Raw genomic sequence first — 14,130 nt, 5'->3', positions numbered from 1 at the left:
CAGAGTGAGACTATGTCTTTAAAAAAAGAAAATACAACATGACAAAACTTATGGGTGCATCTAAAGCAATGCTTAGACAGAAATTTATAACTCAAAGTCTATGTTTAAAACAGAAGAAACATCCCAAATCAATAACCTAAACTCCCTCCTTAAAAAACTAAAAAAAGAGGAAAAGAAACCCAAAGCCAGTGCAGAAAGAAAACAATAAAGATTAGAGCAGAAATTAATGAAATAGAGAATAGAAAAACAATTGAGAAAATCACTGAAACCACAAATTTGGTTTTTCTGCAAAGATTAACAAAGTTGACAAACCCGAAACTAAACCAACCAAGAAAAAAAGAGAACACCTAAATTATTAAATTAGGAATGAAGGAAATGATATTTTACCAGCCCTACATTAATAAAGATTGTTATGGGAATATTATGAACAACTGTAGACCACCAAATTAAATAACTTAGATGAAATTGACAAATTCCTAGAAAGATGCAATTTACCAAAACTAACTCAAAAAGAAATAGAAAATCTGAATAGATCTGTAACAAAGAGATTGGATTGTTAATTTTTGAAACTTCCCATAAAGGTAACCCCTGACTCAGACAGCTTCACTGATGAATTCTAATAAACATTTAAAGAAAAGTTAAGGTCAAACCTTCACAAACTCTGAAAAACATAGAAGAAGGGAACAGTTCCCAACTCATTCTATGAGACCAGTCTACCCTAATAGCAGAATCAGACAAAGACATCACAAGAAAACTATAGACCAATATCCTTTAAATATATAAATGCAAAAATCCTCAATGAAATACTAGCAAACTGAATTTAGCAACATACAAAAAGGATGACCAACTGGGATTTATCCAAGGAATACAAGGTTGTGAAATCCAAAAATCAATATAATATGTTATATTCACGACACAAGTTTACCCATATAACAAATCTGCACATGTACCCTGAACCTAAGAGTTTAAAAAATAAAATTAAAAGAATATATGCCATATTAATATAATGACAGAAACCACATGATCATCTCAATAGATGCAGAAACAGCATATGGCAAAATTCAACACACTTTCATATTAAAAACAGTCAACAAAATTAGGAATGGACAGAAACTTCCTCAATCCTGTACAAGGCATCTAGGAAAATTCCACAACATAATACTTAACGGTGAAAGATTGAATGTTTTCCTTATAAGATCAGGAATAAGACAAAGACATCTTATCTTGCCACTTTATTCAACATTGTACTGGAAGTTCTAGTAATGGCATTTAGGCAAGAAAAAGAAAAGTCATCCGGATTGGAAAGGAAAAATAAAAATGTCTTCAGTTGCAGAATTTTAAGCAATTTATGAAAACACTATTAGAAGTAATACATGAGTTCAGCAAGTTTGCAGACCACAAAATCAATAGTTTATAAAAATTGCATTTTTATACATTGGCAATGAACAATCTGAAAGGAAATTAAGAAAACAATCTCATTTACAAAGCATCGAAAAGGATTAAATACTTAAGAATAAATTTAACCAAAGAGATGCAAGACTTACACAGTACATTGAAAACTACTTAACACTCATGAAGGAAATTAAAGAAGACCTAAATAAATGGAAAGACATTGCATATTCATATTGGAACACTTAATGGTGTAAAGATGGCAGGACTCCCCAGAGTGATCTCCAGATTCAATGCAATACCAATCAAAATCCCAACAGACTGTTTTTACGGAAATGGAAAAGCCAGTCCTAAAACCCATATTGAGTTACAGGGGAACCTTAGTTGCCAAACAATCTTGAAAAAGAACAAAACTGTAGGACTCACACTTCCCAACTTCAGAGCTATCGTATTCAAAACTGTGTGGTAAGGTGTAAGGATAGAAATATAGATCAATGGAATATTACAGAGTCTAGAAATAAATCCATTCCTCTAAGGTCAATTAATTTTGACATGTGTCCAAGATCCTTCAATAAGGGAAGAATGATCTTTTCAATAAATGGTAATGGAACAACTAGATATCCAAATGCAAAAGAATTAAGTAAAATCCCGCTTCACACCATGTACAAAAATTTACTCCAAATGGATTATAGACCTAAATGTAAGAGCTAGAACTCAAGACAAGATAACAGTAAAATATTGTGACTGTGGATTAGACAATAGTTTCTTATATATGACATCAAAAGCACAAGTGATAAAAGAAAAAAAAAGATAAATTGGATTTCATCAAAATTTAAAACTTGTGCTTCAAAGGACACCATCAAGAAAGTGAATAGATAACTCAGAGAATGGACGAAAATGTTATCAAAGCATATATCTAACAAAAAATTTATTATCCAGAATATACAAATAACTACAACTCAACAATAACATGACAACCTACTTTAAAAATGAGTAAAGGGTTTAAAAAGACATTTCTCCAAAGAATTTAAACAAATAGCCAATAAACACATGGAAAATGTTCAATAACATTAGTCATTAAGGAATTGCAAATCAAAACTACTTCATACCCATTAAGGTGGGTAAAATTTAAAAAGACAGACAATAGCTAGTTATTAAGGATGAGGAGAAACGGGAGCACTCATTCAAGCAAATAAAGTTAATGATTTATGACACGGCACTGGTCACATCTGGATTCCAGGTCCTAAAACTGAGTTGAAGATCATACAATCACAATACAGAAAAAGACTTGAGAACCCATCTAATCCCATTGATCCTTAGATTTGATTCAGTGCACAAAAACTATCAATCCATGGCAAAAACTGAAAAATAAAGACAATACTATACATTTTTCCCAATTAAAGAACTGTCCTTTATTCTGAGATTATATTAGAGGAGAGGGTGGTGTGAGAAATTAAATATAATAAAGAGTAGTAGTTCAGAATTTTTCCCCCAATTGTCCATTCTTAAAATTGTTTTTGAAAAGTTATTGGTCTGTGAAACCCAAAAATCTTGGAACATTTGTCCATACCTCCCTCATTGTTTGAATAGGCTACATATATTAATGATTCCTGATAACTAGCAAAAGTTATTTTTATCAGGGGTAAGAGGAGGGGTGGATAATTTACTTTCTGGTGTATCACTTTTAGTATCTATGGGATGTTAAAAATTGTTTTTATTGTTATTTATTCCATTTTATTTTATTGAGGCTATTTGGAAGTTATTAGAAATTATGGTATAATTCCAGCACTTTGGGAGGCCAAGGCAAGAGGATTGCTTGAGCCCAAGAGTTTGAGACAAGCCTGGACAACACAGTGAGACCCTGTCTCTACAAAAGAATTTTGTAAATTAGCCTGGCTTGGTGGCACATGCCTGTAGTCCCACCTGCTTGGGAGGCTGAAGTGGGAGGATTGCTTGAGCCCAGGAAGTCGATTGCACCACTGCCCTGCCACGTAGGCGACACTGTGAAACCCTATTGAAAGAAAGAAAAGAAAGTGAAAAAGAAAGGAAAGGAGGGAGGGAGGGAGGGAGAAAGAGAGAAAGAAGGAAAGAGAAAAAGAAAGAGACTGAGGAAAGGGAAGGAAGGAAGGAGGGAGGGAGGGAGGGAGGGAGGAGGCAGGAAGGAAGGAAGGGAAGGAGGGAGGGCGGGCGGGAGGAAGAAAGGTGGGAGAGATTATGAAAAAGAAAAAAGATCTCTCCTAAATTCACCACCAAGATTGAGTAAGAATTATCACTTATAATATTGCCTTTCAGTCTTTTTATGTATATGTTTATAATTCCATAAAATTGGGATGATGAATATAATTTTATTTTCTGTTTTTATCATTAAATATATTTTGTGTTTTCCCATATTATTCAGTATTCCTTACAAATAGTACCTAAAGTGCAATTATTGATTTAATGAAGTCCTACTGCTGGTCATTGAAGCTTTCCTAATTTTTTACTCTTCTAAAATTATAAATAACATTTTCAATCATAAATGTGTCTTTAAATCTTTCCTTGGCATAGATTCCTACAAGTGAAATTACTAGGTCAAATAATGAACATTTTTATAGGCTCTTGATATATATTTATGATCATTGCTTTCCAGAAAGATTGTGCCAACTTTTTACACTCCCATCAATGTCAGTGGAATCTGAATAAGTTGGATTTTGCCTTCTTTAATAACACATCTTTTATGCTAAAAGATAAATAGTAGGAATTTTCACCTCACCTCCAGTAATGACAGACCAAGACCCAACTGGAGGAGTCCCAACAGAAAATATCTATCAACACTGGACAATAATACCAAAAGCAACTACATCAGTGAATTGGAGAGTGGACAGAGCAGATAAAATCGGGTGGAGGAGACAAGCTCAGAGAAAAAGAGGATGAGAGCTGTACGAGTTAAGTTCTCTGTTTTTATTTCTTCTGTCTGGGGCTAAATATAGTCTATTTGGAGTGTATGGTCTTGGAGGAGACACTAATTGAAAACAGCAGTCTTTTTGACCAGGGAAATTAAAAAAAAAAAAGAAAAAGACAAGCTAGAGAATCATGGACACTGAAAAAAGTGGAAGAATCTTGGAAGCAAAAGAGCAAGAGAAGGTTTCAGCAAACATGTCTGCCCACATTTCCGAGTGACCCTTGAACCATGTATGTATGGACCAAATTCAAAGCAGCTCATCTAGAGAAAAAATATCTAAACTGAGACTGAAGCTGCCACCCCAAAAAACTCAAACATAAATGATTGCCTGCTTAAACAAAAGAAATCATAGTCATGAGAGAAAATTAACTGAATCCAGAATTTCTACAACTTAATATTGATAAGGTCCAGGATACAATAAGAAAAACTACCTATCGTATAAAGAACCAAGAAAATGAAACATATTCTTAAAAGAAAATCAACTGAGTCCAGTGCCAAGATGTGCCAGATACTGGAATTAGCAGCCAATGATTTTTAAACAGCTATTAGAACTCTCCTCAATGACGTAAAGCAAAATATGCTTTCAGTGAGTTGAAGAATGTGAAATCTCAAGAGAGAGGTGATTAAAGAAAGAAATCATTTATCAAGAGAGAAATGATTAAAGAAAGAACCAAATGATATCTGATATACCCACCTGCTGTTCCCATCCCCTCCGCCTCCACAACACATACAAATCATTTGCCTACCTAGCAAATTTCTCGTCCTTAAGTACTCAACTTAAGAGTTCCCACTTTAAGAAGGCTTTCTCAGGACTCCAGTGTCCTTGCAGCACACACCAGGCCTAAACTTACCAAGACAAGAACAATTGCAAGTGCAGAGTTTCCCATTGCCCCCCACAGTTGGGTGGCTCACACTGACTGAGAAGAGCTGGATATTAGACTACGGGAAAGGAACTTCAGCCCTGTATTCTTACATAAGCATGATCAGCTACATGACACGGGAAGTACCAGGCCTTCCCGTGGCATGGTCAGAGTCTGGGATCCAAGTCTTATAGTTTTAACTATGTAACGTGGTGGATCAGTAGTTTCCAACTCTGATCTGCCACTCAGCATTCTACCACGATTAGCTTCATTGCTTTAGGTACTCAATTCTAGCTAGTATCTGTGGTGCATGTTTCAGAACCCAGTGGTCCTATTCCATGGGAGGCCAGTTCCATCTCTGGAAGACCAATCTGCAGAGAATGAGTCCTAGGCAAGTTGACCCTAAATTCTCAGTTTACCCCCTAAATTCAAAAGGTGCCTCATTTTCTGTTCCATCATCATCTCATACTGTTTCAGCCATGAGTATTAAGAGGCCAGTGACTGACACAGCTCTAAGAAGGCATTGCTAAACAGACCAGGGGTCACAGGAACTCTTATATGAAGCTCAATTCATCTAGTAGTTTTCCAAATTTTTCTAACTCCTTGATTTGCAGATACCCAGGTTTATCATTCATCTCATGTCATAAGTTGCACTTTGTTTGTTTGTTTGTTTGTTTGTTTGTTTGTTTGTTTGTTTTTTGAGACGGAGTCTCTCTTTGTTGCCCAAGCTGGAGTGCAGTGGTGCCATCTCGGTTCACTGCAAGCTCCGCCTCCCAGGTTTACGCCATTCTCCTGCCTCAGCCTCCAAGTAGCTGGGACTACAGACGCGCATCACCACGCCCGGCTAATTTTTTGTATTTTTAGTAGAGACAGGGTTTCACCGTGTTAGCCAGGATGGTCTCGATCTCCTGACCTCATGATCCGCCCGCCTCGGCCTCCCAAAGTGCTAGGATTACAGTCATGAGCCACCGCGCCCGGCCATAAGTTGCATTTTTATTTACAAACGATGGCTACCCAAATGACCAACACTTAATTTGCTTTTTTCATACAGCTGGTAATATTTTTGCATTAAGCTGACTCTCATGCCTTTCCCATGCGCTATGGTTTGAATGTTTGTTCCCTGCAACTCATGTTGAAACTTAATCCCCAGTGTGGCAGTATTGAGAGGCAGGACCTTTAAGAGGTGGTGGGTCATGAGAGCTCTGCCCTCATGTATGGGTTCATCCACACATGGATCAATGGATTGATGAGTTAAGTGATTAATGGGTTATCACAGGAGTGGCACTGGTGGTTTTATAAGAAGAGCAAGAGAGACCTGAACTAGCACACATAGCCCGCTTGCCATGTGATGCCCTGCACCACCTGGGGACCCTGCAAAGAGTCCCCACCAGCAAGAAAGCCCTTACCAGATGCAGCCCCACAGCCTGGGATTTCTCGGCTTCTATAACTGTGAGAAGTAAATTCTTTTCTTTATAAATTATCCAGTTTCAGGTATTCCGTTATAAGCAATAGAAAATGGACTAAGAAAATTGGTATCAGAAGTGGGGCTGTTGCTAATAACGAATACCTGAAAATGTGAAAGGGCAGAGGCCGGAAGCATTTGGAGAAGCAGGCCAGAAAAAGCCTCCAATTCATTCTGGTAAAGGCTTAGACGACAAGAAGACTAAGGAAAATTTGGAACTCATTGGAGATTGTTTAAGTGATCATGACCAGAATACTGATAGAAATTTGGACAATGAAGGCCATTCTGACAAGGTCTCAAATGGAACTCTATTGGAACCTAGATTAAAAAAAAAAAAAAAAAACTTGGTTGAACTGTGTCCATGTCTGAGGGCTTTGTGGAAGACCAAACTTGAAAGTGATGAACTAGGATATCTGGTGGAAGAAATATCCAAGCAGAAAATCATTCAGTCTGCTACATGGCTACTTTTAATTGCTAACATTAAGCTGTGAGAGGGAAAAAAACATGACTTGGAGACAGAATTTATAACCAAAAGAAAAGCAAAGCAGAAAGATTTGGAAAATTCTCAGCCTGGCCATGTGAAGAGTGAAAAATGGCTGGGCACAGTGGCTCACGCCTGTAATCCCAGCACTTTGGCAGCCTGAGGTGGGCAGATCACTTGAGCCCAGGAGTTTGAGACCAGACTGCGCAACATGGCAAAACCCCACCTCTACAAAAAATAAAAAAAAAAATTAGTTGGGTGTGGTGGTGCACAGCTGCTGGTAGTTCCAGCTGCTCAGGAAGCTGAGGTGGTAGGATCACCAGAGCCTAGGGAGCTGCAGTGAGCCATAATCACACCACTGTATTCCTGGGCAACACAGTGAGACCCTTCCTCAAAAAAAAAAAAAAAGTGAAAAAGGATGTTTAGAAGAGGAAATCAAGGGTGGAGCACAGTGACCTCTTGCCAAAGAGATGAGCACAGATAGAAGGAAGTTAGGTGCTTCTCCTCAAAACAGTGAAAGAAAGACTGCAAAGCCATTCCAAAGACCTTTGAGGCTTCCTCCCTGTTACAGGCCCGAGACCTATGAGGGCAGGGATGAGCCCAAGATACCTTCCACAGACTTCCTCCGCAGGACCGCCTCAGGACCCTGTTCACCAGATTCTGGTGCGGTGCTTCTCCGCTGCCCCAGCTATGGCTCAAGTAGTCCCAGGTGTGGATCAAACCGCTGCTCAAGAAGATGCAAGCTGTAGCCTTGATGGTGTCTCATGATGCCAATTCTGCAGGCCTTGCAGAAAGCAATAGCTGTAGAGGATTGGCAGCCTCTACCTAGATTTCACAGGATGTGGCTGAAAGCCTAAGAGCCAGGTAGAGACATGTTCAGGGATGACATCACTGCAGAGAGCCCTCACTAGAGTAATGCTAGCAGAAACGTGGCATCAGAGCTGCTGCAGAGAGCACCCACCAGGGTTGCTAGTGGAGCCATGGGAGCGGGACCACCACCAGGACCCCAGGGTGGTGGAGTCCCCAGCAGCATGCAGTGCCTGCATGGCAAAGCTTCAGGCACTGGACTCTGACTGCAAGCAGCCACGTGGACTGCACCCAGCAAAGCCAGGGGGTGGAAGCAGCTGCCTGAAGCCTTAGGGCCCCAACCTCTGCCCCAATGTATACAGCAGATGGCACATGGAGTCAAAAGAGACTATTCTCCAGCTTTAAGATTTGATGTCTTCTTTGCTGGGTCTTGGACTTGCTTGGGGCCTATTACTCCTCTCTTTTTTGCCTATTTCTCCCTTTTGAAATAGGAATGTCTGTCTAATGCCTGTACCACCACTGTATCTTGGAAGAAGATAGCTTGTTTTGGTTTCACAGGCTCACAGGTGAGGCTCTGGACTTTGAACTGAAATTTTGTGCTGGAATTAGTTCAGACTTTGGAACTATGGGAGTGGAATGAATGTGAGAAGGAAATGAGTTTTGGGGGACCAGGGGTGGAGTGCTACCATTTGACCATCTCCTCTAAAACTCAATCCTCAATGTGACAGTATTAAAAGGTGGGGGCTCTCCAAGGGGTGATTGGGTCATGAGGGCTCTGCCCTCATGAATAGATTAACCCACGCAAGGATTCATGGGTTGATTGATTAATGGGATGTCACAAGAGTGGGACTGGTGGCTTTCTAAGCAGGGGAAAGAGACCTGAGCCAGCACATCATGTGATGCCCTGTCACCTCAGGACTCTGCACAGTTCCCACCAGGAAGAAGGCCCTCACCAGATGCAGCCCCTCAACCTTGAGCTTCTCAGCCTCCAGAGCTGTCCAATAAATTCCTCTTTTTAATAAATCATCCAGTTTCAGGTCATCTGTTATAAGTAGCAGAAAACAGACCAAGATATCATGATGTTGGTTTTGCTTGAATTTCAGTATTCAGTCACTTGTTATAATATGAGTTAATAAGATACAGGTATTTCAGATACTATTATTAACATTATGGCCAGATGCAGTGGCTCACGCTTGTAATTCCAGCATTTCAGGGGGCTGTGGCAAGTGGATCACCTGAGGTCAGGGGTTTGAGACCAACCTGGCCAATATGGTGAAACTCCACCTCTACTAAAATACAAAACTTAGCCAGGCATGGTGGCACGCACCTGTAGTCCTAGCTACTCAAGAGGCTGAGACAGGCGGATCACTTGAACCCTGAGGCGGAGGTTGCAGTGAGCCGAGATCGCACCAGTGCACTCCAGTCTGGGCGACAGAGTGAGACTTCATCTCAAATAATAATAATAATATTAATAATCAATAAATAAAAGTACCTAAAATTTTTTTGTCAGAGGTAATTTTATCAAGTAAGTTCACCAGTGCCTCATTTTTAAACTGCTACTTGTTTCAGTTTTCTTTGTTCTCTGTGATACAGTCAGGTAGCTGGATTTTTTTTTTTTTTTTTTTTTTTTTTTTTTGTAGAGACAGTCTCTGTCACCCAGCCTGGAGTGCAGTGGTACCATCTCAGCTCACTGCAACTTCCATCCCCCGAGTTTAAGCAATTCTCCTGCCTCAGCCTCGCAAGTAGCTGGGATTACAGGCACACGTCACCACAGCCGGCTAATTTTTATATTTTTAGTAGAGACAGGGTTTCATCATATTGGCTAGTCTGGTCTCAAACTCCTGACCTCAAGTGATCCACCCATCTCAGCCTCCCAAAGTGCTGGGATTACAGGCATGAGCCACCACGCCCAGCAGGATGTTTAAATGGGACTCCCTTCTCAGGGGAAGCCATGGCCCTAGAGGCTGAGAACCATGCAGTAGCACCTGGTACTGCTATATCCTGAGAAAGGCACCAACTGCAAGGCCCTGCAGAGAGACAGCAGGCTGTGAGCACTAGGCCTCACCCAGCATGATGCTGTAGACGGGGAGTGCAGGGAGACCAGGGGTGGCGCTTGTTCTGGAGCTACTGGTGTACCACGCAGTGTCTAGGCGGGAAAGAAGCTTCAAGGGGAGAGCTCAGTAGTTTGACCTGTGTTCCTTGGAGCTGGAATTAATTGCTACTGCAAAATGGAATGTACCACCAAACAACTAGTGGATTCATACGCCATGTAGTAAGACAAGCCAGGATAGCAGGAGCATTTGGACTCCCTCAGGTCAATTTACAGCAGGACTGCTCAGCCTTCACCTCCCACACAACCAGCCTGCCATTGCTCATGTTTCCCACTGACCACAGCCTGATGACTTTGGGCATCTCACAGGCAAAAGTGCCGGATATGGCATGGCTGACTAGTACACCAAGGGCCCCAGCAGTACAGCATCAGATACTTCTCACACCAGCTCTAAGCCCTGAAAGGACTTGCTGTCCCTGACCACTAATGTCAGGGCACACTTCCTTTGATCAGTGCATGGCTTCAGAAGAACTACAGCCAGCTCCCTCCTGGGATCTTTGAAGAACCCTCAAACTTCTCTTTGAGAGGAAGAACCAAGATTTGATACCCATAAGCTAGAGGACCCTGAGGGTAGATCACGAGTGCACCACTTCTGCAGATTCCTGCTCTCCCTGGACCCAACACCTTCTAACAGAGGGGTGGGAAACAACAAGCATCTGCAACAAGTTGAGAGCAATTTGAAGAAAAGAGGAAAAGCCAGGTGTACCAGTGTCAGCCCTCTTCCACTCCATAGATCGTCCAATCTGAAGCTGGCTAGATGCGGGAGGGAGAGGTTTCCAACTGGTGGAGCGTCCAGAGTTTTGACTATTGCACTGTATTAGACTCGGTTATTTGACTAGAGGTTCTAGTACCTTAAACATGACCAGAAACAGGCAACAAAAGTAAAAATATACAAATTGGATTACATCAAAATTTAAGACTTCTGTGTACCAAAGTACACAATCAACAGAGTGAAAGGGCAACCTATGGAACAGAAGAAGATATTTGCCAGTCATATATCTGAAAAGAGGTTAATACCCAGAATACACAAAGAATTCCTACGACTCAACAATAACGACAACAACAAAATAATCCCAATTTAAAATGGACAAAAGAATTAAATAGACATTTCTCCAAAGATGATATACAAATAGATAACAAGCATATGAAAAGATATGCAACATCATCAATCATTAGAAAAATGCAAATCAAAACTGTAATGAGTATCACCTTATACCATTTAGGGTGGCTACTACCCAAAACACAATACAAAGTAAGTGTTGGTGAGAATGTGGGACAATTGGAATCCTTGTACACTGTCACTGGAATGCAAGATGGTACAGCCACTATGGAAAAGGCATGATGGTTCCTCAAAAAATTCAAAGTAGAATTACCATATGATCCAGCAATCTCATTTCTGGGATGTATCCAAAATAATTGAAAGCAAGGTCTTGAAGAGATATTTCTACACCCATGTTCACAGCAACACTATTCACAATTGCCAAGAGGTGGAAGCAACCCAAGTATCTGCATGAATGAATGGACAAACAGAATATGGTATATGCGCACCATGGAAGAATATTCAGCCTTAAAAAGGAAGGAAATTCTGACAAATGCTATAATATGCATAAAACTTGAAGGCATCATGTTAAGTGAAATAAGCCACTCACAAAAAGGATGACTACTATATGATACCACTTATATGAGATATCTGGAGTAGTCAAATTCATAGAGATGGAAAGTAGAATGGTGATTGCTGGGGCTGGAAGGGAGGAGAAACAGGAAGTTGTTGGTTAATGTGTTTAGAGTTTCAGTTTTGCAAGATGAAAAAATTCTAGAGATTGGTGGCACAATAATATGAATATATTTAACACTACTGAATTGTACGCTTAGAAACTGTTAAGATGGTTAAATTTTACATTATGCATTTCACAGTGTTTTTAAAAAGTAACCAGAAAAGCTGTGGAATCTGCCCAACATTTCATCCAAGAGGCAAAGAAGTCCACAGATTGGGCTTAAGGAGTCAGTGGAAGGAAAACTAAGGTTGTGTCCTGCCTGCCTCCTCTCAAGTCCAGTTTGTTCAATAATCTGGTTATGTAGGAGTGAAATGTGTGAAGTAAATGCTGTGAAGGTGAAGTTTTCATACATTGCTACTCTGTTTACTTTCATTCTTGGTTTCACAATCACTTATCTTCTCAGATATTGCTACCCTTTTTAATTTCTTTTGTTCCTTATTTCACAATCATTTCTTTTTCTCCAAACGTAACAGGAAAGGAGTGCCACCTGTAGAACATTGAGTTTCTAAATGAACAATATGACCGGGTTGCCACCTTGCTGTGGTCAACTTGGCAGCCAGCAGCATCTCAGTTGGTCCTTGAATTATAACTGAAGCTACTGATAAAAAAGATGAAGTAATGATTTCACATCTTTTATACTGATTTCATTTAGGAAGGGTCTTCAGAAATTTAAACACCTCCCCCAAATGACAGGAATGCATAGCATTTTGCACAACGCTGTATTGAATTTATTTAGTTGAAAGAGTTTTCACCCATAGTTTATCTTCATAGTTACATCTGGTTATCTTGTTTTTTAAAAATCTCACAGAAAACAAGAATGGGATTTTATAAATATAAAGTGGTGGTAGCTAAAAGATTCTCCCAGAAAAAAAAAACGAAACTATAAAATGTAAGTTCCTTGACAGCTGAACATAAGAGGATTACATTAAATACATTCATGAGTTCAAATGAGATACAGGAAAGCCATCACCATGCTGGGTTTGGCAGTAGCATCATTTAGCATCAAACCTGGGCAACATGGTGAAACCTCGTCTCTACAAAAAATTAGCCAGTTGCGGTAGCAAACATCTGTGGTCCCAGCTACTGGGGAGGCTGAGGAGGGAAGATTGCTTGAGCCTGGGAGGTCCAGGCTGCAGTGAGCTCTGATCATGCCACTGCACTCCAGCCTGGGCAACAGAGTGAGATGCTGTCTCAAAGAAAAAAAAAAAAGAATTTAGCATCAGTGTGCTGACATTACATCAAGCAATGTTATGACTCTGGCCTCCTGTTACCCTCCTGTAGGACTTGTTTAACTTCAGACAATGAAGTAATAAAACATTAAGAGTTTTATTTCCACGACGTCTAGGAATTGAGGCAGCATTATCTGTAGACTGACTCCGCCTGATGGTTTAACCAAGGCCATTCTAGCGCATTGTGTGTGTTTCATAAATGTTAAGTTTTAATATGAGAGCAATACTTAATAAGCAGTACTGCCTTTAGCTAGCTAGACACATCAGCCCTAAGTACACCTTATGGATAGCTGTACTATAATACCTGTACACACATAAAATGAATGCCATTTGAAGCTTGTGTCTTTCAAATTATTATACAGAAAAATACATGTCACTTTCTTTTTTTTTTTTTTTTTTTTGAGATGGAGTTTTGCTCTTGCTGCCCAGGCTAGAGTGCAATGGCACAATCTCGGCTCACTGCAACCTCCACCTCCCGAATTCAAGCAATTCTCCTGCCTCAGCCTCCCAAGTAGCTGGGATTACAGGTATACACCACCATGCCCGGCTAATTTTGTATTTTCAGTAGAGACAGGGTTTCACCATGTTGATCAGGCTGGTCTCGAACTCCCAACCTCAGGTGATCCACCCGCCTCAGCCTCCCAAAGTGCTGGGATTACAGGCATGAGACACAGCGCCCAGCCAATACATGTTACTTTCAAAAGATACTGAAACCATACTCCCTGTACTATGAAGGCTAATTGAAAATTGCTTGTACCAAATTATTTTTTCATTACTCTTCAGTCTGGATTATAGAAATTGTTTTATTCTAGCTTCTGTATTACCATGCCTGGGAAAAGATGAAATCTTCTGGGAGGTCAGGGAAACTACTGTAGTTTTTAAGAAGAGTGACATCAATTTGTATTTTTTGAAGGTAATTCTGGTAGAAGTATAAAATAGAATTTTGTTAAGAATGGAAATAGGGCCAGGCATGGTAGCTCATGCTTGTAATCCCAAAACAGGTGGATTGCTTGAGCCCAGGAGTTCGAGACCAGCCTGGGCAACATAGTGAGACCCCTGTCTCTGCAAAAAAATAC

The 14,130-nt window shown here is 40.2% G+C and overlaps 1 long non-coding RNA gene across 1 annotated transcript in view; it reads right to left on the bottom strand.

Moving 5' to 3' along the window:
• Positions 1-7,904, bottom strand: part of LOC115896941 — a 38,602-nt gene extending 30,698 nt beyond the window's left edge. Inside the window, exon 1 of the long non-coding RNA XR_004056882.1 lies at positions 7,743-7,904. This is a non-coding gene — a long non-coding RNA (uncharacterized LOC115896941). The remainder of the gene's footprint in view (positions 1-7,742) is intronic.
• Positions 7,905-14,130: the final 6,226 nt, after the last annotated feature.

The sequence above is a fragment of the Rhinopithecus roxellana genome, chromosome 4 (assembly GCF_007565055.1).
Source record: "Rhinopithecus roxellana isolate Shanxi Qingling chromosome 4, ASM756505v1, whole genome shotgun sequence".
Taxonomy (NCBI): domain Eukaryota; kingdom Metazoa; phylum Chordata; class Mammalia; order Primates; family Cercopithecidae; genus Rhinopithecus; species Rhinopithecus roxellana.
This window is presented reverse-complemented; position numbering and strand designations above follow the sequence as displayed.